This window comes from Pan paniscus, chromosome 21, assembly GCF_029289425.2.
Source record: "Pan paniscus chromosome 21, NHGRI_mPanPan1-v2.0_pri, whole genome shotgun sequence".
Lineage (NCBI taxonomy): Eukaryota > Metazoa > Chordata > Mammalia > Primates > Hominidae > Pan > Pan paniscus.
Genome location: NC_073270.2, coordinates 69,983,098 through 70,006,878, shown reverse-complemented (window position 1 = coordinate 70,006,878; position 23,781 = coordinate 69,983,098). Strand labels below are relative to the sequence as shown.

Below are 23,781 nucleotides of genomic sequence, written 5' to 3'. Positions count from 1 at the left end.
AACAATTCTGAAAAAGAGCAAAGTTGGACGACACACTTCTCAGTTTCCAAACTTACTACAAAGCTGCAGTAATCAAGGCAATGTGTTACTAGCATCAGGACGGGCATATAGAGAAGTGGGACATAACTGAGAGTCCAGAAGTAACCCCCTCTATTGATGATCAATTGATTTTTGACAATGGCACAAAAACAATTTAATGGGGAAAAAACTGTCTTTTCAACAAATGTGCCAGGACAACCAGATATCAAAAAAAAAAAAAATGAAGTTGGACCTCTCTCAAAAATTAGCTCGCACTGGATCACATATGTAAATGTAAGAACCAAAACTCCTAGAAAACACCGCGGTAAATCTTTCCGACTCTGGGTTCAGCAATGGTTTCTTAGCTATGACAACAACACTACAAGCCATTAAAGAAAAAAAGTAATATATTGGACTTCAACAAGGTTTAAAACTTTCGGAGTTAAAATAACACTGTCGGCCGGGAGCAGTGGCTCACGGCTGTAATCCCAACACTTTGGGAGACTGAGGCAGGCAGATCACTTGAGGTCAGGGGTTCGAGACCAGCCTGGCCAGCATGGTGAAGCCCCATCTCTACTGAAAATACAAAATTAGCTGGGTGTGGCGGTGCGTGTCTGTAATCCCAGCTACTTGGGAGGCTGAGGCAGGAGAATCACTTGAACCTGGGAGGTGGAGGTTGCAGTGAGCCAAGATCATGCGACTGTACTCTAGCCTGCGTGACAGAGCAAGACTCTGTCTCAAAAATAAATAAATGAATAACACTCTCAATAAGGTGAAAAGACAACCCAAAGACTGGGAGAAAATATTTGCAAATCATAAATCTGATAAAGAGCTTGTATTTGGAAAAAAGAACTCTCATAACTCATAATAAGACAAATAACCCAATTTTAGAATGAGCAGAGGACTTGAACAGACATTTCTCCAAAGATAACACGGGAATGGCCAATAAGCACATGAAGAGATGCCCAACAGCTAGTAATCCAGGAAATGCAAATCAAAACCACACTCAGATACCATTGCACTAAAATGGCTGTAATTTTAAAGATAAACAGATAGTAACAAGTGTTGGCGAGAACCCTCATAGAATGCTGATGCGAATGTAAAATAGCACAATCACTTGGAAAATGGCATGGCAGTTACTCAAAATGTTCAACATAGAGTTACATGACTCAGGAATTCCACTCTAGATATTTGCCCAAGAGAAATAAAAACATATGTCACATAAAGGCTTGTACACAACTATTCATAGCAGCTTTATTCATACTAGCCAAAAAGTGGAAAAACCCAAATGTCCGTCAACTGCTGAATGGGTGATACGAAATACAGTGGCACAGTCTTTGGCAATAAAAAGGAATGAAGTTGCTTATACATGCAACGATGTGGGTGAATCTCAAAAACTTCGTGTTCAGTGAAAGAGGCCAGGGACAAAAGACCACATATTGAACAATTCCATATTTGTGAAACGGCCAGAACAGGCGAATTCGTAGAGATAGAAAGTAGATTCGTGGCTGCCTAGGACTGATGGAGGAGAAAATGCAGAACGACTGTGAACCGGCATGGGGTTTCTTTCTGGGGTGATCAAAACGGTCTGAACTTGGGCTGTGGTGATAGATGTACAACCCTACACGTACGCTAAAACCACTGAATCGTGTGTGTTTAATAGGTGGATTCTGTGATGTGCACATTACATTCCAATAACGCTGTTTTTAAACAGTGGCGTGTGGATGGTCAGTGAGACACTCTGGGGACCCTTGCCGAGGGCAGGAGGTCCCAGCGAGTCCCCTTCGGTCCAGACTGGGTTCTGTGAGCCTGTGTCCCGGGCCAGCCTCTGGACCGCTGCGCCTCAACCCCAAGCTGGACCACCTTGATGCCTATCACTCCCTGCTCCTGGAGGCCAGGGAGGGCTGGGTCCAGGGATACAACAGGAGAATGGGTCATGCGAGTGACATGAGACAGGCCACGGAGGTCAGAGTGAGAGCTCTTGGGTCCACTTCACCCTCCCACTCCCCAGAGCAGTTAGAGCTGTACTCATTCAACAGGGCCAAAGGAAGGCGACCTGCCTCTGCACAGCCAGGAGGCATCGTGACCCAGAACGGCACAAGCTCACCTCCCACCTCGGCCAGTGCTATGTCAGGATGTGTCCACAGCTATCCATGCAGCTGAGCCGATGGCCAGGGCCAATCCCACCTGGTAGCTAACCCAGCAGCAACAGCCCCCCATTCTGCCTGTGCGTGCGTATTGGCTGGGCCTGCCACGTCCTGGGACACCGTGGCTGCTCCAGCCGCCACTTCCCTGGAGAGGGCAGGCCTTCTTAGCTTTCATCATACCTCATGCAGAGTGAAACTGAAAAGCTGGGCCCAGGGTTGAGTATAAACTTACATCTTGTCATTCGAAAGGAAAAAAAACAAAAAACAAAAAACTTTTTTCCTGCTTCTCTCAATCCCTCATTTATCCACTTCTTGCTGCTACTTGGGTTTAAATCAAAGCCTAGCAAGGCAGCAAGAAAAGGGTTAGAATAAAAATTTAGAAACAATGTAAGGCCCACACGAAACCCATCGCAGGTCACAGTAGACTCCTGGGGGACCACAGCCCAGGATTCCTCCCTCTAGACCCAAAGAGCCTGACACCCAAGGTGACACCCCTGAGGTCCAGGCTGCACCACCAGACATAGGAAGGGAAGGCCCTAGGAGGCAAACAGACTCACATCCATGTCACATGACTCCTGGAGGAGGCAGCAGGAGAACTAGGTCCAGCATCTGCCTCTCAAAGTTCAAAGCGAGGTCCCCACCGCAGCCTGAGCACTGCCAGGGTGCTCAATAACGGCTGTTCCTGGGATCTTTCCTGGCCTGTGGGAGGAACCTGCACTGGATGAGCAAATGAATGTTTCAGGAGGCTCCTTCAGGCTCCCTCGACTAACAGTGTGGGCAGCGGTTAGAGCAGGAACAAGGACAAACCAGGAGGCGGGACACAGACTCTCCAGACGCATGTGGACAGGGCAGATATGGCCCAGCCCAGACAGTGACAGGAGGACTTGTTTGGGAAGGCTTAATACCATTGTGTCCATCCTCCCCAACTTGGAAATAAATTGTAAAACCAAAATGAAAAATTCAACAGAAGACTTGGGAGATAGAGTCAAAGAAATATACTAGGAAAGTGAACAAAAGGACGAAGAGATAGCAGAGACGGAGGAAACACTGAGTGAGGACTGACACTCGATTTGGGAGTTCCAGAAAGAGAGAATTAAGAAAATGGGAAGGAAAAGTGTAAGTTAAATAATAAAAAAAATTTCCGAGAACTAAAGGAAATTATATTTTTAGATTAAAAAGCCCATTAAGTGCCCATAATCATGAATAAAAAAAGACCCACATCCAACCAAGCCCAGCACTATAAAATTTTAAAACACCAGGAATAGAAAAAAGACCCTAAAAGCTTTTGAAGTGGGAAAAAGTCACAAGCAAAACTGATAACTAGAATAGGATCACATTGCTCAAGAGCAGCGTTCACAGACAGTAGAGAAAGCCTCTTCCCAATTTTAAGGGAGTTGACATTCAACTTCAGGGCATGCCCTCTATGCCCAGGCAAAACACTGATCACAGGAAGTAGAAGAATAAAAAAATCCAGATATGCACAGCCTCAAAAACTGCGCATTGAACAATGAGTAAGGGAAGTGAGGCCAGGGTGGTGCATGGGGCAGGGGTGGTGATCATCGTCTACAAGAAAAACAAACCACAAAATCTTGTATGAGACATAACACTGGTAAACTGTTTGGTCCACCAGCGAAACATTGAAGATAAAGAAAGATAACACTCAACGCTACAAAGGAAGCTAATTGGTCACTGTGAGCACAAGTGTCAGAAAAGGTCCAGTTCTGGAGCCACAGGGAGGCCAATCAGCCCATTATACTTGGATTGTCCTGTCCCACACCCTGTGAACCCCAAAGTCCTGCACAACTGGCCAGTGAGGCTCCCCAGCGCCAGAGCCCTTGCAGGGGAGAAGGTGTCCCCACCAAGGCCTAGAACAGAGGGTGGGGCTGTCCTGTGGCGACCCAGAGGTTGGCCTGCAGAGAGGGGCTCAGCAAGGGGTCAGCACTTGTGTGGAGTAAGGAGGGTGCTGCTACGGGGAAAGAGGTGGATCAAAGAAGTAAACACATTAAAGATAATGGAAACCAGCTTTCTCACCGTCGGAAGAGGACGTTATGCCTACGGAAAGGCAGAACCTTAGAATGAACCCTGTGTGGGAATTGGAATCAGAGGTTATCAATATGAACTTGTGTTTTTCAATAAACATCAATAGATGGAGAAGTAAATACAGACCTAGGTGAAAAAGGGTGTGTGTGTGGCGTGTGTCTGTAACTGCATGTGTGTAGCATGTGTGTATAACTGTATAGAGCATGCATGTAACTGTGTAGCATGTAACTGTGTGTAGCATGTGTGTAGCATGTATAACTGTGTGTAGCGTGTGTGTAGCATGTGTAACTGTGTGTGACTGTGTAGCATGTAACTGCATGTAGCATGTGTGTAGCGTGTGTGGCGTATGTGTGTAACTGTGTGTAGCATGTGAGTGTGTAACTGTGTGCAAATGTGTGTGTAACTGTGTGTAGCATGTGTGTATAACTGTATAGAGCATGCATGTAACTGTGTAGTGTGTGTGTAACTGTGTGTAGCCTGTGTGTAGTATGTGTGTGTAACTGTGTGTGTGTAGCATTGTGTAACTGTGTGTAGCATGTGAGTATGTGTGTCTACACACATACGTCTTCCCAGCCGTGTCCACTAGAGGCCCAACACCCAGGTCTCAGGCTAACACCATTTTTTAATAAAAGGAACCAGAGTTCCAGGCCCCAAGCAGGAAAGGCAAGAACAAGAAAGGACAGGGGAGCTGGACCGAGGCTACAGGAGCCTCTGTACTGCGCTTCCACTGGTCAATCAGGGACAATCTGAGCATCAAAAGAAGGCTTTTAGCCCATGGGATAAAACAGGAAACAATGAGTCTATAGAGATATCCATCAAAGTTAAGTGATGGTTTGTTGAGGATGGAGATATTTCCATAGTTTCAAAGTACCTTCCCCCCAAATATTTATTAATTGCAAAGGGAAAATGACTGGCATTTCCCTCTGGCATAGAGGTGCCGGGATGCCCCATCTAATCCAGTGACCAAGTCAACATTATGAGTTAAGGGACAAATCAGCATCAGGCGAAGGGAGAACCTCCCACTCAGGTGTTCCTGCATCACGGGCAACACTGGACAAACCCACGTTGAAGGGCATCCCACCAAATAACGGCTCAGCGTTCCCACGTTGAAGGGCATCCCACCGAATAACGGTTCAGTGCTCCCACGTTGAAGGGCATCCCACCGAATAACGGCTCAGTGCTCCCACGTTGAAGGGCATCCCACCGAATAACGGCTCAGTGCTCCCACGATGAAGGGCATCCCTCTGAATAACGGCTCAGCGCTCCCACCTTGAAGGGTATACCACCGAATAACGGCTCAGTGCTCCCACGTTGAAGGGTATCCCTCTGAATAATGGCTCAGCGCTCCCACGTTGAAGGGCATCCCACTGAATAACGGCTCGGTGCTCCCACGTTGAAGGGTATCCCACCGAATAACGGCTCGGTGCTCCCACGTTGAAGGGCATCCCACCGAATAACGGCTCAGTGCTCCCACCTTGAAGGGTATCCCACCGAATAACGGCTCAGTGCTCCCACCTTGAAGGGCATCCCACCGAATAACGGCTCAGTGCTCCCACGTTGAAGGGTATCCCACTGAATAACGGCTCAGCGCTCCCACGTTGAAGGGCATCCCACCGAATAACGGCTCAGTGCTCCCACCTTGAAGGGCATCCCACCGAATAACGGCTCAGTGCTCCCACGTTGAAGGGCATCCCACTGAATAACGGCTCGGTGCTCCCACGTTGAAGGGCATCCCACCGAATAACGGCTCGGTGCTCCCACGTTGAAGGGCATCCCACCGAATAACGGCTCGGTGCTCCCACCTTGAAGGGTATCCCACCGAATAACGGCTCGGTGCTCCCACCTTGAAGGGTATCCCACCGAATAACGGCTCAGTGCTCCCACCTTGAAGGGTATCCCACCGAATAACGGCTCAGTGCTCCCACCTTGAAGGGTATCCCACCGAATAACGGCTCAGTGCTCCCACCTTTAAGGGTATCCCACCGAATAACGGCTCAGTGCTCCCACGTTGAAGGGCATCCCACTGAATAACGGCTCGGTGCTCCCACGTTGAAGGGCATCCCACCGAATAACGGCTCGGTGCTCCCACGTTGAAGGGCATCCCACCGAATAACGGCTCAGTGCTCCCACCTTGAAGGGTATCCCACCGAATAACGGCTCAGTGCTCCCACGTTGAAGGGCATCCCACCGAATAACGGCTCAGCGCTCCCACGTTGAAGGGCATCCCACCGAATAACGGCTCAGCGCTCCCACGTTGAAGGGCATCTCACCGAATAACGGCTCAGTGCTCCCACGTTGAAGGGCATCCCACCGAATAACGGCTCAGTGCTCCCACGTTGAAGGGCATCCCACCGAATAACGGCTCAGTGCTCCCACGTTGAAGGGCATCCCACCGAATAACGGCTCAGTGCTCCCACGTTGAAGGGTATCCCACCGAATAACGGCTCAGTGCTCCCACGTTGAAGGGCATCCCACCGAATAACGGCTCAGTGCTCCCACGTTGAAGGGCATCCCACCGAATAACGGCTCAGTGCTCCCACGTTGAAGGGCATCCCACTGAATAACGGCTCAGTGCTCCCACGTTGAAGGGCATCCCACCGAATAACGGCTCAGTGCTCCCACGTTGAAGGGTATCCCACTGAATAACGGCTCAGCGCTCCCACGTTGAAGGGCATCCCACCGAATAACGGCTCAGTGCTCCCACGTTGAAGGGCATCCCACCGAATAACGGCTCAGTGCTCCCACGTTGAAGGGCATCCCACTGAATAACGGCTCAGTGCTCTTCCAAAAGCACAAGGTCACGAAAGGCGAGGAGTGCTAAAAACGACTTTAGAGGAACGAGACACCAGGACCACGCACAGCACGTGGTTCTGAACCCACCCCTGAATGGGTCTGAGGACCAGATGGCCGAGAAGGTGAGGGTGGAGCAGTAGGAGAGCGGCCTCTCTGCTGGAAACACCCACGCAAGTGTCCTTGGTGATGGCATTGCATCAGCAACACGCTCTCAAACGCTCAGGAGAAACAGCTTGGCCCTTTACTTGAAACGTTTCTGTGGCTTTGAGATTGTTTCAAAATGTATTTTTGAAAATAATGAGGATGGGGGACTGTGATTTAAGTAACCAGTCGTCAGTGGAGGCCTCTGTGAAGAGAGAAGCTGGGAACAAGGAGGATCCTGAGGTGCCTCCTCCGGGCAGGACGCTCCACCTCCCTCTGTCCCAGGACTGCTCCTGGAAGACCCTGAAGTCCATGATGTGCTCAGCCAAGCCTGCTTCCAAAGCTGGCTGGGCAGGTGCCGGCCCCAGCCCCACCCAGGGTTTCTCTCAGGGATGGCCGGCTTTGTTCCTGGGGGCATCCTGGAAAGCCCAGGGGACCAGGCACCTGAGAAAGTCTGACAAGCTTGGAAATTTCCATGAAGAAGGTGGAACCCATGCCCTTGAAACTGCGGGTCCCATGGGGCTGAGAGGAAGGTGGAACAGGACTCCCTCAGCCCAAACAGGACCCCCCCACATTTGCCCCTGCCCCCAGCCTTTCCCAGCAGCGGGTCCAAAACAGGCCCACTAGCTCCGGAGAGGGGTACCGTCTTGTCCCTGCCCTGGAGAGGGGTGCCCTCTTGTCCCTGCCCCCGGAGAGGGGTGCCCTCATGTCCCCACCCCTGGAGAGGGGTGCCCTCATGTCCCCACCCCTGGAGAGGGGTGCCCTCTTGCCCCCGCCCTGGAGAGGGGTGCCCTCTTGTCCCCGCCCCCGGAGAGGGGTGCCCTCTTGTCCCCGCCCTGGAGAGGGGTGCCCTCTTGCCCCCGCCCTGGAGAGGGGTGCCCTCTTGTCCCCGCCCTGGAGAGGGGTGCCCTCTTGTCCCCGCCCCCGTAGAGGGGTGCCCTCTTGCCCCCGCCCTGGAGAGGGGTGCCCTCTTGTCCCCGCCCTGGAGAGGGGTGCGCTCTTGTCCCCGCCCCCGGAGAGGGGTGCCCTCATGTCCCCGCCCTGGAGAGGGGTGCCCTCTTGTCCCCGCCCCCAGAGAGGGGTGCCCTCTTGTCCCCACCCTGGAGAGGGGTGCCCTCTTGTCCCCGCCCTGGAGAGGGGTGCCCTCATGTCCCCACCCTTGGAGAGGGGTGCCCTCTTGCCCCCGCCCTGGAGAGGGGTGCCCTCTTGTCCCCGCCCTGGAGAGGGGTGCCCTCTTGCCCCCGCCCTGGAGAGGGGTGCCCTCTTGCCCCCGCCCTGGAGAGGGGTGCACTCTTGTCCCCGCCCCCGGAGAGGGGTGCCCTCATGTCCCCGCCCTGGAGAGGGGTGCCCTCTTGTCCCCGCCCCCAGAGAGGGGTGCCCTCTTGTCCCCACCCTGGAGAGGGGTGCCCTCTTGTCCCCGCCCTGGAGAGGGGTGCCCTCTTGTCCCCGCCCCCGGAGAGGGGTGCCCTCATGTCCCCGCCCCCGGAGAGGGGTGCCCTCTTGTCCCCGCCCCGAGGGCCTCTTCCTCTCCACACCCTGGGGGGCCACAGTCACAGGAGCTTCTGCTCCGGGGTTTGGGGCATCTGGAGGAAACACTGGCAGGAAACACAAATGGGACCGAGGGGAAAATGAGGGCAAGTTTTGCTCTTTTTCTTTCCTTTTTTTTTTCTCTCTGGAATCCAGAGAGAAGTAAAATGAAGACTTGCTGAGTGGCGCAAAGGCAGACCAGCTTTTGCTGAGTTTAGGTGAAAATGAGAGAAGGGAGAGGTGGGGGCAGGGAGTTGGCAATTCTATAGCTTTGCACATTTCTCTCATTATTTTGCTTCTAAATCAGCCTCGCTGGTACTTTCTCTATTCAATAAAAGCCAAATGCAAGCCATGTCCTCTAATCTCTCCAACAGCAGCTCACTGCTGAGAAAATAATACAGATGTAACTTCCAGCATCATACACTTTCTTTTCCATTTATATGCAAATAGTGACCTTTCACCCAGGCTGTCTCAAAGAAGTGTTTCCTTAAAAATGCAAATAGCATGTTGCAGGCAGTTACTGTGGCTGAGTCTTTCTTATATTATTATCATTATTTCTTTTAACCTTACCAACGCTGTAAAAACAACAGCTAAACTGCTCTGCAGTAATAATGACTTTCCAAACCAAATCACAGGACGGGCTCTCCAGGCGGCCTGTCATCCCCGGCTGCCAACAGGGGAGGAGTGTGCCCAGCCCAGGGCAGGCAGTGTGCTGGGAGGGACACCAATAGTGTCACATTCATCCCTCCCGGGGTGCCTGGGAGAGCAGTTCAGCCGTGTGACCAGGCCTCACACCCAGGCCGGATGCCCGGAACCCAGGCGGCACCAAGGAAACCACTCCACACTGCTCCACGCAGACACACACAGCTTTTCCTTCTGGGGCGAGAACATCCTCAGCTCCAAGTGGGGTTCAATGCTGTGACCCCAGTCCAGCACATTCGCCCCACACCCAGGACAAGGAACCCAGAGTGGGGACCTCCAGAAATAGGTGGCTCCCAAGAGGCTACCAGGGAGCAGGAAAGATGCTAGAAGAGGAGAAGCCAGGGAGGGGAAATGGACACAACTACAGGGAAAGATGCTGCAGGAGAAGCCAGGGAGGGGAAATGGACACAACTAGGAAAGATGCTACAGGAGAAGCCAGGGAGGGGGAATGGACACAACTACAGGGAAAGATGCTGCAGGAGGAGACGCCAGGGAGGGGAAATGGACACAACTAGGAAAGATGCTGCAGGAGGAGAAGCCAGGGAGGGGAAATGGACACAACTACAGGGAAGGATGCTGCAGGAGGAGAAGCCAGGGAGGGGAAATGGACACAACTACAGGGAAGGATGCTGCAGGAGGAGAAGTCATGGGGGGGGAATGGACACAACTACAGGGAAGGATGCTGCAGGAGGAGAAGCCAGGGAGGGGAAATGGACACAACTACAGGGAAGGATGCTGCAGGAGGAGAAGTCAGGGATGGGAAATGGACACAACTAAAAGGAAAGATGCTGCAGGAGGAGAAGTCAGGGAGGGAAAATGGACACAACTACAAGGAAAGATGCTGCAGGAGGAGAAGCCAGGGAGGGGAAATGGACACAACTACAAGGAAAGATGTTGCAGGAGGAGAAGCCAGGGAGGGGAAATGGACACAACTACAGGGAAGGATGCTGCAGGAGGAGAAGTCAGGGAGGGGAAATGGACACAACTACAGGGAAGGATGCTGCAGGAGGAGAAGTCAGGGAGGGGAAATGGACACAACTAGGAAAGATGCTGCAGGAGGAGAAGCCAGGGAGGGGAAATGGACACAACTACAGGGAAGGATGCTGCAGGAGGAGAAGCCAGGGAGGGGAAATGGACACAACTAGGAAAGATGCTGCAGGAGGAGAAGTCAGGGAGGGGAAATGGACACAACTAGGAAAGATGCTGCAGGAGGAGAAGCCAGGGAGGGGAAATGGACACAACTAGGAAAGATGCTGCAGGAGGAGAAGCCAGGGAGGGGAAATGGACACAACTACAGGGAAGGATGCTGCAGGAGGAGAAGCCAGGGAGGGGAAATGGACACAACTACAAGGAAAGATGCTGCAGGAGGAGAAGCCAGGGAGGGGAAATGGGCACAACTAGGAAAGATGCTGCAGGAGGAGAAGCCAGGGAGGGGAAACGGACACAACTACAGGGAAAGATGCTGCAAGAGGAGAAGCCAGGGAGGGGAAATGGACACAACTAGGAAAGATGCTGCAGGAGGAGAAGCCAGGGAGGGAAAATGGACACAACTACAAGGAAAGATGCTGCAGGAGGAGAAGCCAGGGAGGGGAAATGGACACAACTAGGAAAGATGCTGCAGGAGGAGAAGTCAGGGAGGGAAAATGGACACAACTACAGGCACTGGGGTATGGGCTCCCTCCTGCTCCCCTGACCATCTCTACTGACTAGGCCAGGCCACAGGCTGGGGAGAAGCCCACAAAAGACACCCACTCTATCAGCCGCACCTGTCCAACAGCCCACCTCTGTCTGTGACTGCTGCCTCCGAGGGCTACTTGAGGCCTGACCCTCCCACTGTGCTCAGGAGGGGAGGGAAAGTGGCCAGGCTGACCCATGGGCCTTGCCTCACTGGGCCACCATCAGAGACACTTTTTCCAATCAGGCACAACTGGACTCGCCTGCCTGAATCCTGGGGTATGGGAAGGGGTAGAACACAGAGAACACAAAGGCAATAAGAAGGGGCTGTGATGGAAACAGGCCTGGTCCAAAAGGTATTCCAGATGCAAGATAAGAATTAAGAGGGTATGAGGCCAGGAATGGTGGCTCAAGCCTGTAATCCTAACACTTTGGGAGGCCGAGGTGGGTGGATCACTTGAGGGCAGGAGTTAAAGACCAGCCTGACCAACATGGTGAAACCCTGTCTCTACTAAAGATACAAAAATTAGCCAGGTGTGGTGGCACATGCAGGAGGCCGAGGCAGGAGAATTGCTGAACCCAGTAGGCGGAGGTTGCAATGAGCCAAGATCACACCACTGCACTCCAGCCTGGGCAACAGAGTGAGACTCCGTCTTCAAAAAAAAAAAAGAAAGAGGGTATGGCCAGAGCCGGCAGCGCTGGGTTTGGGGGCGTCTTCCCCATGGATCTTTGGGAACTCCCCAGAAGACACGTCAGCCTCGCAGGATCAAGAGGTCCTGCTCTGGAATTCTGCTCCAGCATTTTCGTTCCTTAGTCCCAGAAATTTTTCTTAGAACCGTTCAGCTTTCCAGCCCAAAAAGAGAAGAAATGGCCATCTCCTTCTGCCTTAAAACCACATTTTACTGAGGCCTTGAAGACAAAATTCCACTAGGAGGGGCATCTCACATTCCCTTTAGGGTCAGGATGAGCCCACACCCTGGCTCATCCCCAGTTCAGAAGGGAGAGAGCTCGAGGGAAGATCCCCAGGCCTCAAAGCCCTTGGGGATTTTGGCTTTCACAACAGTTCCGTTTTCCTTCTCCAATCCCAGGCTCTCCAACTTCAGGACCCCTGCCCAAATCCCTGCTTGGGTAGGGTGAGCCCAGGCAGCTGCTCTCTGATGGGTTCAACTGCAGCCCTAGCTCCAGGGCTCAGAGCAGCCCCCTCTGCTGCTCTACAGGCTTAGAAAAATTGTGGGGGGCGGGGGGATGTGTATGGTAATTTCCCAGCCTGGATGGACAGTGGTCAGTACACGAGAGCCAACACAGAACACATTTGGGGGAAACACAAACGCTTCACCCACACCAGAGGTGGCCTGGCCTCTGGGTGACTGGGCAGGAAGTGGGTGGCCAGTAGGAGGGGCTGGCAGGGGGAGAGCTCACCAGGTCCAGGGTCCCAAGGCCATCAGAGGGCTCTCCAGGAAGAGGAATTGGACTCTAACTCTTATATTGACGTGGGTTTGGGTTCCTCCAGATGCCAGAGGTGTAGGGGGCTAGGGTTTGGGTTCCTCCAGATGCCAGAGGTTAGGGGTTAGGGTTTGGGTTCCTCCAGATGCCAGAGGTTAGGGGTCAGCCAAGGACAAAGGCTCAGACCCTGGGGACGAAGGGAGCTCCACATCCAGCAGCAGGTTCTGACTTAGAAGCCGCATGTGCGATTTGCAGCCAGACAAAGCCCAGGCCACCGGTGTGGGTGACACTCCACAGGGAAGAGGTGCAGGGCCCAGAGTCCTGGAACAGATTCCCCGAGACAGGCTCCAGGCAGCCTTCTAGGGATTGCTTCCCTGAATGCCATTCAGTAACAAATCCCTTTGTTTTCCCTATCTGGCTGATGCACCTAGGAAGCAGACTCCTTACTTACAGGACTTACCGCTGGATGAGGGAAGGCAGCAAGCTTGCAGCATCTCATAACTCTTAAAAATTGGGTAAATTTGGCCGGGCACAGTGGCTCATGCCTGTAATACCAGCACTTTGGGAGGCGGAGGCAGGCAGATCACCTGAGGTCAGGAGTTCAAGACCAGCCTCGCCAACATGGCAAAACCCCATCTCTGTTAAAAAAAAAAAAAATACAAAAATTAGCCAGACTTGGTGGCACGCATCTGCAGTCCCAGCTACTTGGGAGACTGAGGCAGACGGAATTGCTTGAACCCAGAGGCGGAGGTTGCAGCCGAGAAGGCGCCACTGCACTCCAGCCTGGGCAACAGAGCAAGACTCCGTCTCAAAAAAAAAAAAAAAAAAAATATATATATATATATAGGACCAATTTGTCTATCTGTGTCATGGGGAGGGAACGAACGCCTCACAGCCAACCCACTTTGACGCATCGGCGACATGGCTGGGTCACGGCTCACCAAGGCTAGGGTTGGGCACAGCCTTCGTGGAAATAAAATGAGGAGGCACAAAACTCTAAATAAGCCAGCCAAAACAAAATCAGACCACTTAAAAAAAATGACTGTAAGAGGTACCTCTTTAATGTGCAGTAATAGTCTAACATTTTATCTAGGCGGACTTGATCTCAAATAACCAGAAGGCAGGGCTCAACCTCAAGAAGGAACAGAGTGGAGGAAAAATTCAGAACTGCTCAACTGAGCATTTAAGTAGCTTTTCTTCCCAACACAAGTGTCCTTCCAACCTCAAAGCTAAAATGTGGATCCTTCCCTGGTCCAGACCAGCTTTGAAAACTCCATGTACCATGTGAACAAGGGGGGCCCTAGGCAAGATTGGGGTACCCCACTTGGACCCAGCAGGTCCAGACTTGCGGTGCCCCATCAGGTCCAGCAGCCCCTTGACTTGGGATGCTTTCCTCAGGCCCAGCAGCCCCCAGAGCTGGTTGCCTGCAGGCTCTCCCGGAAAGCAAGCAGGGATACCCATCAGTCTGATGCAATGTCACAGCAGAGACATTGCATCCCGAGAGCGGGATTTCAAATGTGAGACACGTGAGAGTAAAGGTAAGTAAAGGAGGGCCCGGGGTGGCATCTATAAGAAGCCTTGAAAGAGAAGCAAAAATTCAGCTGCAGGAGATGAAGGGAGATAGGGAGGCATGTTTGGGAATCGTGGGTAACAACCCAGTTTGGGACGGAGAATAAGGTTGGAGGGCATGCTGGGGACAGGCTCTAGATATGTCCCAGGCTGTGAGGAAGAGACACGAGGGCAGTAAGGGTCATACTGTGGTCTGCGGGCAGCCTCCATGGCAGCCTAGGACACTGGGCAGGAAGGCTGGGTGGGGCTGGGTGGGACTGTGAGGGAGGCTGTGCTGGAAAGATCTTAGATTCAAGCTACACCACTCACCTGGGAAGCTAATTTGCCTCCCAGCCTCAGTGTCCAGTACAGAACACGTTCATGAGAATTAAACAAGTTAGCACAGTCTCAATGACTAAAATAACAGTGTCAAACGTGTTTCTTTGCCCCTTGCGACCTAAGTCAGATTTTTTGTTCCATTCAAAGATTAAGGCCCAGTCTCAATGAAAATAATGTTAACCATAGTAAGTCATCCCAATTTCAAATCCCTGTTTTTCCCTAAACAAAACTTTGGTAAGGGCAGGGTGAGCACAATCCCACATGCTGACGAGCAACTGACAACCAAGTATTCAGTCAGCAGTAACTGGGAGGCTGCTCTGAACCATCTCCAGGCTCCCTGGGATGGCAGTTATCCTGGGAAACTCAGAGCCAAGAGGGAACTTGTCCCCCAGCTCTAAGTCTTGTAAAGAATGGGCAGCACCTTCAGTTAGGAGCCACTTTGGCTGCCCACAGAGCAGGATTGCTAAAGCCATTTGATTTTCAGAACCCAGAAACCCTGTAGGTGTAAAGACCCAAGCGCTTTGACAAGCTAGCTCAGCAAGGCGCACACCGGGATTGGGGACGCACCTCGGGTCTGTGGGTCTGGCTCACTGGGAGGCCACCCCAGGCACCTGCTGCTGTCAGTTTGCGGTCCGAGAGTCTCAGGGACCTTCTAGGGCCTTCTAAAGCAAGCCTTGGTGCACCATGGAGCATCCAAACTCCCACTCTCCTCCCACTCAGGCAGGACAGGTCAGCCACTGGCAGCTCTGTGGGTCCCTGAGGGAGACATGGAGGGTCCCCCAGGACCAGGTGAGAGGCTCCAACCGCCTTGACCCAGGGCCCCCTCTTCTCACGCTCCTCCTCTGATGTGTGGATTGCAGGCGGCAAAATGGAAAAAAAAGAAGAGGACCCAGATGGCTTCTGCCCCAGCCCTCAGACCAGTGTTGAACATGATGGAGGTGTGAAGCCAGGCGTGAGAGAGAGGTGGGGCCAGCAGGCTCATCTGTCAGCAGCTCAGGCCATATGGTGCCTCCACCTTTCCTCCCGAGCATCCAGATCCCAAGTGCTCACCCCCACCTTGCCTGGCCACCCTGACTCCTGCAGAGCGCTGCAGCCTACTTCCTGAGGACCGTCCAACCTGCACCCTCCTGGCACAGGCCGTGCTCCCAGGCCACAGTCCCAAATAAACCCCAAGGCACAGCGAACATATCCAATCAACTCCAAGCAACCCCAGGGCAAACCACACACTCAGTTGCCAGAGCACAAAGTCACTCTCTTGAAGGTTGGGGCTGCTGAGTGGAGGCTTCCGGTGCTGCAGGACAAGGGGTGGCAGGAGGACCACAGACACCCACAGCTGTGTCGACATCCTCTCTCCTCTGCAAGGCCTGGACTCCAATCCTGGCCAAGGCAGATGTACTCAGCCAGGGCAGATTAAAGCACGCTGAGTTACTTTCGTTCCCGATTAAAATAACATTGCATTTTTAAGTGCAAATTGTAAAATAAAAAAAAGGATGAAGTGATGGGTGAAACCAATCTTCCCACAAGGAACGCTCCTAATGGCATTAACCGTGGGGAGAAAAGACTCCACGCTTGTATCTGGTTGGTTCCAGTAACACTGAAGAGAAACAGGAAGACATTTTCAAACTACGCTTTCCACTTGCAAGTATCCATTAATCTCTTCTCTCTGACGCTGGCTCCGTGGAAGCCTGAGATCAAAAACATTTTAATTCCGGTGAAATTCCTCTTGCTCATTTTTGTTTTGAGTTTTTTAAAGTGATGTTTGGGGAAATTTTGTCTGAAAGACAGAAAAATGCCGGGAACCTCAAGAGGCCGTGAAAGCACATTCCACCCCCCAGGCCTCCAGCAGACACTCCGGGCTGGGCAGTGGGGTCCCCAGTGGGGCTGTCCTGGAGCGGGGATGGGTCCCGCAGTCCCCAGAGAGCAGGAAGCCCACGGGGGAGCAGCACGGCAGCCACTGCTCTCTTCCCTTCTGGGAAACACGGCGTTTCTCGGTCTGACTAATCTAATGATGCTGGTTCCCAAAGACCATTTTCCTGTAAACTCACACCACAACATTCCTGTTAAAATTACATCTGTAGACAACTAACTTCTGGTTTATTCATGAGGGAGTTCACAAGGAAAATGCAGAGGGGGAGGATCTAAGATGAGGAAGATGGGAGAGAGGAAGAAAGAGAAGAGCCCCCCCAGCCCCTGCGGGCACCCTGCTCCACTCTCCCTTCCAGGTTCCTACAAGAGAACAGGCAACAAAAGAGGGGCTCTGAGATGTGTCTTCCGGCATTGGGACAGGCAGAGCATCCACTCTCCAAGATGCCTGAGTAACATGAAAGTCTGGCTGACCGTCCAGTACCCTGCCTGCTCGCAGATCAGGTGACCGCCAGCAGCCCCCACCCACCCCACAGCTAACCTCCTGACCCCTGTTCCACCAGCTGGGTCAGTTCTCTACCTCCTCATCCACTCCAGGCCCGGGGCTGACCAAAGTGTTCTGGTTGTTCCCGGGCTCATCCCCACCCTGAGCCCCGACAGAGGGGTCGGCTGGACCCAAGCCTTGCTCAGTCTTTTCCAAAGTAGACGCACCTTTTGCACTGAGTCCGTCCAGGAAGAGCTCAGCCCCCACCAGCCTGCCCACTGCCACCGAGCAGCGGCTGGAGGCCCCGGGTTTCTCTCTGGCACTTTGTCAGTCTTCAGGAACCTCTCCTGCTCTCTCTGCACAGTACTGGGTTGTGCAAACTGGCATTCCAAGCGGCCCAGACATCACCAGACTGAGCAGCACCAGGAAGACAGTTAGTCAGGCTCTGACCCCTGTCTCCCCAGTGCAGAGTGGTGTGGGTCTCCTCTCCCCACCACACCACCACAAATGTCATTGTCTGCACATTCAGTGACCCCAGGCCAGAGAGGAAGGGAGTGAGTCTCTGAGCAGCACCAGGGAGAGCGCCCACCACGTCCACAGCAGGGACAGGCCAAGCTCCAGCCACCATCCAGGCTGCCGTTGGTCAGCTGCCAGAGCTGCCCAGCGTGCACCCCCGTGGCCGCATACCCTCTGCCAGCCTCTCCCTGACATCTCCGGCACTAACAGAGCTTCCAAGTAGAGGCTGCTGCAACCCCCAGACCAGAGCAACTTTGCATCCCACGTGGCTAGAAGGGGTCATCGCAGACAGTGTTTCCCCACTCATGCACCAGGGGCATTCAAGGGAGTAGGTGACCACTGCCTTTGCCAGAATCTTCCAAGGGGGGCCAGAGCATTAGCTCTGAACAACTGAGGCTACCTCCAGATCTGTGGGCAATGGCTGAGGGTCACACAAACCCTCGAGTGGCACTTTGGACAGAAGCAGCCCCCCTGCCTCGGGTCTCTGAAGAGGGCTACCAGGCCCTCTTCAGGGATTCATGGCCCAAGGGGGTCAGAGCCGAGGCTGTTCCAGAGCAGAAAGGCCTCTTTGTCCAACTCTCTGTGGCTCCTGCTCAAGCTCCTGGATCAGCAAGTACCCCTGGGAAGTTCGGCAAACGTCCAGGTGCCCAGGGGGTCGGGGGGACCCTATAGGAGTCTCAGTCTCTACGGGACAGAAGAATCCATAAGGCTGCCTCCTTCTCTTTGAAAACAAACTACCCTCTAAGCCCTGACCCAGCCTCCTCTGCACAAGGAACAGCTACCGAGGGAGACAGGGCAGGGTCCTGCCTCTACTGGTAGCAGCACCCTGGCTGGTACCACAGGACTCCAATCCCTGTTCTCTTACTCTTTTGTTTACCGTTAATTAACAGGGCCATATGGAAGGAGGCGATAATCACAGCCAAGGACCAATGGGAGGGGAGCCCGGGGTGGCAGGGAACCTGGGGGCCGAGGGGAGCCTCCCTCAGTCAGCCCTGGTGAGGATACAGCACCCCCACTCCCCAGGCCAGAGTGAGGCCAGGACAGGCTCTGCCGGCACCTCAGAGGAGACAGAGGCAGAGGATACCCCTCAGCACCGAGTGGGCCCCCCCAGGTCTGCCCCAACATCCCTCCCACCTTTTGTGCACTCAGCCACTGGCGTTAGAGGTGTCCTCAGTTTTCTGTGATTTAAAAGAAAAAAAAAACTGCAAGGGCAAAATTCTCCACCGACCTCTCCCAAAAGGATAATTATAATAATCGCTGCCATTATCATCATCGTGACAGAGTCCATGCCCAGGACCAAACCCACCTGCAGCCACGGAACCCCCCGCACCACCGCAAATGTTTTGTTTCCAAAATTAAACACCCAACTTTACCAGCCAATGGTGTCCACTGATTCAAAGGTGATGCTGAGACAAGCAAAGCCCTTGGTGACTCAGGAGGAGCAGTGAGAACCCACCACTCCAACACAAAGCCACCAGCACTTGTTTATTTTCCTGGTTTATAGAGAAGAAAGTGAATTCAATAGACAGAACCAAAGTCCACGGCCCCAGAACTACAGACAATGGCATTAGGGTGTTCAACTTCTTAGCTAACCCTGATTTTTAGTTTTAAATACAAAAATCCAGTTACACTACCACCATAAACAACCACACTCCACAGCTGCACGGACACGTAGCGAAAAAAGGGGCTGAGAGGAGCGGCCGATATTTACTTCTGCACATCTATCCCACAGACGCATGCACCCTAGATATTGATCCTTAAGTTGAGAAATGCATGACATGCAGACAAAACGTTCACGTGAGCACCTCTCCTCAGTACCTTGGGTGGGGGTCACACATGACACACCCCAGACTCTGAGACCCTGCTTCAGAGAGGTCTTCTGCTTAAGCGGCCAGTGCTCTCCCCAGGTACGGGGCTGCTGGGTCCCACGGCCACAGACATATCCGTTGTTCCTCTTCCAGAAATGCGCATAAAGTTTCTGGTTTTGATATGCGCTCCCCTTCCCCTAATGTCTCCTCTGTCAGACGCACAACATGTCCCCTGGAATCTCAGAGGAGCACGAACAACAGAGAGACAGGAGAAAAACAGCACACGGCAGGCCAGGGAGGAGAAGAAAGCCCCCGTCCTCCAGAGCAGTTTCAAAAAGCCATCCTCAGACCTGCTTTTCCTGCAAACAGAGCCTTCATCTTAGAAATTAACTCTGCCCGCGCGCCCTCTCCCTGTCTCTGTCCAAGAGGAAAAGCCAAGCGTTGGGTATCTGCCTTTGTCAGAAAGAACGTAACGTTGACTTACCTTTCCCCACAGCTATTGTCTGTCCTCTTTCAAAATGACATCACGGAAAGCAATCATGAAATTTACATGGGGGGTGCAGGGTGGACTGGGGGAGGAGAGGGAAGGCAGCTGCCTCCCGTACAGCGGTCACATGTGGGGAAGCCTGCGTGCGGGTTTCAATTAAATATCTTCTCCCCTCAGTGTGCGAACTCCTAAGCCAGCTAAAGGCGACGTCTCATTTACTTAATGACTGCTCTCATTAGCAGCGGTGGCACGGGCTGGCGGGGGAGGCTCCTTTGTAAATACGCTACCCATGAACCCTTGGGGCTCCAATATATCTGTTTACTCTCTGAGGTGAAATAAATTTACAGTATAGCATCAGAAAGATGGATCTGCTGAACTGGGGGTGAGAGGTGTCCCAGTCCGGTGGAGCCCTGTGTCCTGCTCTGAGCCTCGGCCAACAGAAGGTGCCTACGTTTGTCCACACTGATTCATACTCAATGTGCAGCATGATTGAGTTTTTTTAAAAAGCAAAACACACAAAAGGGCAGAGAGCATTACAACCACCACATTCACCCCCCTCTGCTTTCTCTGCCAGTGGTTCAGTCCAATAATTCCTAATAGCAGCAACCGGAATGACAGATGCCCCGGGTTAGCATGGCTACAGCGAAAGTACTTTACAATATTTATTGGTGGTGAGGAATATGACCTACCATCATAAAGAGCGGGCTGCAGGATTTATTACTCAAATGAACCAGGAATATTACATATCGGCTCATCTGCATATTCAAGTACCCCTGACTTAAATAGATATGTATTTTTTAACGGCATAAAAGGTAACTATAGCCACAGACCAAAAAATAGAGTCATGCACACAAAGAATAGATCAGGAAAAGACATTTTTCTGTTCTCACACTTTCCCTTTTCACTTTAATTTTTACAATAATAAAAACCTTCCCAAAGAGAACTCAGGGATTCCTGGGCATGGGAACCCCCCCCAAAAAGACTAAGTTTATTGCAACCAGAGCGAAGCACACTGCCCAAGTTTTCTGCTCTTTTCCTGATTCTTTCATAAACGGCCTGAAAGGAGCTATCCAGTGAAAATCAAGAAGAGAAAAATCCATAACACAGACAATAGAAGTGCTCACCCACTCTCTATGCAGCCTGACTGTCTGCCTTCTCATCTGCCAGTTTGTGATATTTTCCCCCACATTCAGGGATAAAGTAGGAATTTCTTCAGTAAGAGAACTCAAGAGCCAGAGTATTCTTGTTTGCGGCCCAAATCTCCTTCTTGTACTGATAAATCAGGCAAACGATTGTCCATTATCATAATCGGGATGTTAGAAACGAAACTGTGAAACACAAGGGTGAAAACTCAATGTGAGACGCCTGCAAAGATGCCGCCGTCCAAGGGCAGCTGGAGAAGCAGAAAACTCACATCTCAGAAGTTCAGTGCAGAGATTTCAACAGACAGTAAACATCATTTCTTGGTAAATTATGCAAGAGCACAATACCCCAACTTAATTAGCGCTAAAGGGCTCGGGCCACCAAAAGTGTGACTGAGGCAGAACTGAACACAGCTTTCTCTAAGAGAGCATGTTTTGAAAATCTTAGTGGCTTATTTTTAACATACAGTTTGTGCTTTACACGTTACATACAAACCAAAAGCTTCACCCCAAAGGCAAGTATCTTAGATTCTTATACGCACACATTATCCTCAAAAAATAAAACACAAAATGCACACAGAGCAATTGTTTAGATTGAGCACAAGGACATAAATGCAAGCCTGCACTGGTCAAACTGAGGATGAAATATTAATTAGTCTAATGAGAACAGTTCGAGGTTTCCACAATGACTGCCTACCATTTTTAATTTCTGTCATAAACTTATATCCATTAGTATAAAAGGACACATTCAGCTGAGAGCACTCCTGAAAAGCCGTTTCTGTCTCCTCTGGACATGCTGTGAGTGCCAGGATGTCTTACACCCCAAACCTTCGGCATTCAGAAATTCTATTAAACTCTTATCGGCAGGCTGCAGGCTCCGGGCAGGCTTGCGGGCCATTGTTCCATGATGAATACAGAATCAAAGGGAGGGCCGTTGCTGAATCAGCCTTATTTCCCAACGACAAGGTTTCATGAAAGCGACTTAATTCAGATATGCAACAGTCACACCTAAGAAACCACAGCGAAGCGGAGGTGGCAGCAGGGAGAGATGAACCTGCGCAACACGGGCTTCGTGGGGCACAAGAGTTTTTTCAGGTAATAGAAATTGTATTTGTGAAAACGTAAGTCTTTCGGCATTTCTCACTTCCCCTTTTGAACAATCACAGGCCTCCTGAGGTGTGGCGCTCCGGGGGTCGGGAATGGGCCCCCAGACCCTCTGTGGCGCTGCCAGGAAGAGCGTTCAGAATGTGCCTGGAAACTTGAAATCGGTGCCTGCTGGCAGGACCTAGGGCGCCCTGGGAGCTCCCACCGGGAGGTTAAAGTGCTACGAGCAGTTTCCGAAGATGAGCTTTGATGAGCAAAGGTTCGAACTCTTTAGCTGACCCCGTCAAGACAAAGGAGTCCAGGGAAAAGAGCAGGACAGAAAAGCGGCCGCCGGCACGTTTCTCCGGTTCGGCTGCCGCCCGTCAGCCCCTGGGAGGCAGCCTGAGCGGTGGGTGGATCCGAAGTCTGATCAGCACTTCGGACAGCGCTCTCCCCCCAGAGCGCCTCGGTCTTTGTTCTCCGCACACCGAAGCTTCTGAGTTCGCACCAGTATTCAGCTATCGCTAAACTCTGGGCTCCGGGCTGAGACAGAGAATTCCAAACCCCAACAGATCCCTGCTTGTAAGTGACAACAGCAAGGTATAGTCTTAAGCTTCTTTTCTTAGAGAGGGTGAAAATTTGTCAGGACTTTTTGAAATCATAAAATATTTTCTCTTCCATAACTGAGCATGTTGCACGCTGTTCCTTTGGGTTTTATTTCATAAAAGTCTGTGGGAAAGTCACATGTGACTTTTTAATAATATGTTTGGAAAGATCCACCAGGAAATAACTCCTGTCTGACTGGCGGGTCCTCAGACTCCACACGGGGAGGGAAACGGGAGATTTGCAAAACCAAACTTACGCCGCAGCCGCACTCGCTGAGAAAGCGCTTTGTGTGAGTGGGGGAGCAGGCTTAATGATCGCTTAGCTGGTAAGATCATTTCAAATAAAGTGTAATTACTTGTGCAAATCTGCACACAGACATTCCAAGTGTCAGTTCATTTGCTTCATAAAAACTCTTTCAAGTAATTTTGGTCTAAACTTTCTGCATCTGTAATTGGCACCACCTTCTCCGGTGACCAGCTGGGGGTGAGGGTTTTCTTGTTTCCTTCTGAAAGCTTCCCCGCAGATGGGCGCCTGCCTTAATGCTGCAGACGACAATTAGGGCCGTTGTGTGAGGCCGAGATGGTGAGCATTAATATTGTATAGAACAGCTGAGGGCGGGGGTGCTGCCCCAGGCCGGCCCTGGCAGATGGAGCAAACAAAACCGGGATCCACTCTCCACCACACTCGGGGCTGACTTTGTGTTTCTGTCTCACACTCACGCAGACGCTCACAAACATTTGGCATCCAGTTTGTGAGACCCTCACATACATATGCACACTCACACACGTGCACTCACACACACAGCAACTTTGAGTGTGATGAGGACGCAAGCAGCAGCGGCCCTGGCCAAAGCCCCTTAGCTACAGTTAAGTCCCAGGGGACATCTGTCGCGCGCGCGCGCACACACATTCTCTCTGCCACCTTCTCACAGAGTCTCACAGAGCCTTGCTCCAGGCCAAGGGCTCCTGACACCCACCAGCTATATGGCCTGCCAGGCAGATCCGGGCAGGTAAATCAACAGAAAGAAGGCCCAGCTGGCCTCTGCACACACCCTGCCCACCGCCCTCCCACCTCCAACCTTCTGCAGGGCAGCGTTCACAGGGCTCTGTGCCGTCAGCACTTCTGCAAGCCACAGGATCCGCTAGAAGGGGAGGTGGCTGTTTCCCCAGGGGCCCTGGCCATTGTTCAGGAGGGAGCATGTCTGTCACCTCCTTGGCTGCCCAGAAAAGAGCACTGAGCTCTGAGGGGGGGACACACACAGCTAATTAGTCCCTTTGGCATCTTCGCAGAAACTTGTGAACAGACCACGGAGGGACGCGAGGGGCTGGGGGTGGTACGCACCCAGGAAGGTCCCGCAGAGCGTCATCCTGGCCAGGGGTTGCACCTTCTCTCTGGGAACACGCGTCACTTCATGCTGGAA

General features: G+C 52.1%; 1 protein-coding gene across 4 annotated transcripts in view; it reads right to left on the bottom strand.

The window, feature by feature from the left end:
* The window catches only part of MYT1 (myelin transcription factor 1), an 80,249-nt gene extending 60,331 nt beyond the window's left edge, over positions 1-19,918 (bottom strand). Inside the window, exon 1 of one of the 4 annotated variants that reach the window (XM_055104540.2) lies at positions 19,528-19,918. The gene's annotated coding sequence lies outside the window, so the exon portion shown is untranslated. Of the gene's footprint in view, positions 1-16,946; positions 17,239-19,053; positions 19,464-19,527 lie in introns of those variants that run through there. The other 3 variants (XM_034952122.3, XM_034952125.3, XM_055104539.2) reach the window with 3 other exon arrangements.
* Between the last annotated feature and the right edge of the window lie 3,863 nt (positions 19,919-23,781).